Genomic DNA, 3,247 nt, shown 5'->3' on the forward strand with positions numbered 1-3,247 from the left:
GCCCTGATGTGGGGAAATCATAGGCTGTGCTCAAACTCATGGGCCTCAGGTTACAGGCAAGGACGCGGTCTACCTGGACTGGATCTTTGAAGTCCTTGAATATATTGAGACCAGAAGATTTTTGGCTGTGAGAGATGGGGATTAGTTAGTCGACTACAAGAAAATAAATTGCTATTAAATATAAAAGATATTTTGGACAAACTTTCTACTTCTAAATGTTTTTATTTTATTTAATGAATTACCTTAAGAAAACAAAATTGATAGAAAGAATATAAGATTTATTAACTTAATTATTTATTTTATTTCTTTATTGTTTTGTGGAAGAATTTATATATAGAATTTATATATAGCATCCCGAGCCACACTCCATTCCAGTAGATGGCGGTAATGCACATCAATAAGTTGCTTGCCACCATAAAGCAAAGAAGAAGTTTTGGCTGTGATTTCAAACAGAGGTCTATCCTGCTGCTTTTACCTGTATGCTCTGTTGCTTAGCAACCGTGACAGTTGACCCACAAAGCAAGAAAAGAATGAATACCTAACTTTTTAAAACAGTTTCATTGAAAAAAATAAATAAAATAAATTCTGTAAAGTGAACAAAGAATACACTGAGAATACTGATTGGAACAAAGGTGACAACCACCGGAGCATGAATAAATAAAAGCAAATGTAATGATATAAACCTTAGTCCTGAGGGCCTCAACAGGGGTCCGCGACCCCTATAGGGGTCCACGGAGGTACTTGGTTGAGTAGACTTTTTTTATATTTCCACATGCAATTTTTTTCCACCAACTAAAATGTCTTTAAATCCACATTAAGATGAATTCAACACACTGTAGTAATCAGATAAATGGTGGCAGAAGATGTCTTTCAGTCATCAATGCACACATTCAGCGACATGCAAGAGCTCTTTGAAGCTGGGCACCGTTTCATTCACAACACCTGTCCCAACAACCAGGAATCAGAAATACTTTAATAATCCCAGGGAGAAATTACTTTCATTACATTACTCCATCTGTAATGGAGTGACTATAGGACCAGTTTGATATAATAATATTTAATACAATATATATAATTAGGGGGTCCCTGCTCCATCTCACCATCAGTTTGGGGTCCTTGGCCTGGAAAACGTTGAAGACCCCTGCTTTATAGTACAGTATTTTATCGTTCATATTTTAAATTTTCTCTATTATATAATTCTTATACATTTTTCTAAGTTCCACATTTGTGTGACCATTTTCAATAATCTTTCTGCTGCTGTAAATTTGCCCATTGTGGGACAATAAAGAGATTTTCTATTCTATTCTATTTTATAAAAGGCGTAGAAAGATATAAGCAAATCTAAACAATGTATGTATAAAAAATATTTCTGCAAAATCTCATATGTTCAACAACAAAAAATACTTAGTTAAGCAAATTGTGAAAGTAGCATTGAAAAAATAAAAATCCTATTCTATTTATAGTCCCCACACTACAAAAAGAAGCATGGATTTTCTTCAGTAAGAGGTTATGTGATGTGTCAAAAATAGAAAAATAACAAAAAAAAATATTTTAAAGCTAATGACAAAAATATACACCTAGAAACATATTTGTGGTACTTTTAATGTCATTCTATTGTGCATTTATTTTCAAAAACCTACCAAAGCTTCTTAGATTGTTTTTTTATTGTATAATATGGCTTATTGGTAATTGTCTGCAATTATTTAATTGCAATGGTAGAGGGTTCAAAGGGCCACTTGCAGCTCCAGAGCCACAGGATGCAGACCTCTAAACTAGATAGATGACCAAGAGATTACTCTTTATCTTAGTCTCTAAACATTGTTTTAAATAAAGATTGGAATAACTTTAATCTGCAAAGGAAAACGTCTTTAAATCTGATCTGGAATCCTGAAATTATGGGTGTTGCATTTTGGACTAAAGCAGAAGAAACTGGAGACTTTAGAGAGGATGAAAAACCCGGATGAGTCAGTGTAGATCTCTGCATAGATGATTGTAGTTAAGCTCCCTTCCATGAAGGCTTTGAAGTCTTATTCTGCAGGGAGAAAACCTGAGACCCTTTTAAACATGTGCATGAGTTCCACTGATAAGACCGTGCTTCGGTACAGGGAGGGGGGAAAAAGACTAGTTGTTGGTTAATGTAGGCACTGGTTCCAATATTTTACATGGTGGAAGCACGGTCTCTGGAACTGTTATGGCCACTAAAGATATCTGCAGAAAAAGATAATGTGCATGTTTGGAGATTAATTCAATCTTAAAAGTTTTATTCCTAAAAACAAATCTGTTTCTGAAAGTAAAGTGGCTTTTGTTGAACAAATGAAAAATAGTAAAGGCTGTTAGAAAAGAAATATGTGACTAAACCAAGGCTCTAAAGATAACAGTGACAATGATTTAAAGATGATTTGTCATTTTGGAGCCAAATGAGGGAAATGTGAGATGAGGACAGCCGTAGTTTTCCCCATTGATGGTGCATAAACTCAGTCTCTGGCTTAACACAGGTATAAAGCATCTTAATGAGGCCTGCAGTGAGACACTGTTCCAGTTCAATTCAGTTTATATATATAGCGCCAATTCACAACACAAGTCATTTCAAGGCACTTTACAGTTCGCCAGAAAGGAAAAGAGCCACCCCCACTTTTAGAATTGTCTCTATCCTCCTTCATGCAAAGAGGGATTTCTTGATTCTGCAGGTCTGCTAGTAAAAATGTCTTTTGGTTTTAAAGTTAAATTGTAATTACTAGGGCTGCAACTAATAATTATTTTGCAAATCAATCTATTGATTGTATTTTTTTTTATTAATAATTAAGATAGCCAAAGGTTCCTTAAAGACTTTTTATGAAAATAAACCAGGTGAAACATCTCCCACTTGAGGAGTTCTTGATAGAGCATATTGACAGAAAAAAATATTTTTTTATCTTAAATGCAAACTGTTAAATTTTTTTTTCTCTAATTTTTGTATAATTGTTATCAGCTAATGGCATGTTTTAGATTATCTATACTCCAGTTAGCAATTAATAGATTACTAAATTATTTGATTATTTCAATAATCGATCCATAACACCATTCAAAAAGAGGTGCATCGGAAAACTTAAGCGCTGAGCAATAAGTTAAAAAAATGTGATTGTTTTAATAAGATATGAGAATATCATTAAGGGGAGTGAAGTGGCAAATATTTACCGATACAGTATGTTTTAAAATACATGTTTGATGATGTAATTTATCCAGATACATTAAAAATATTGATATATTT

Source organism: Cyprinodon variegatus, unplaced genomic scaffold (genome assembly GCF_000732505.1).
Source record: "Cyprinodon variegatus isolate N-32 unplaced genomic scaffold, C_variegatus-1.0 Scaffold52, whole genome shotgun sequence".
NCBI lineage: Eukaryota > Metazoa > Chordata > Actinopteri > Cyprinodontiformes > Cyprinodontidae > Cyprinodon > Cyprinodon variegatus.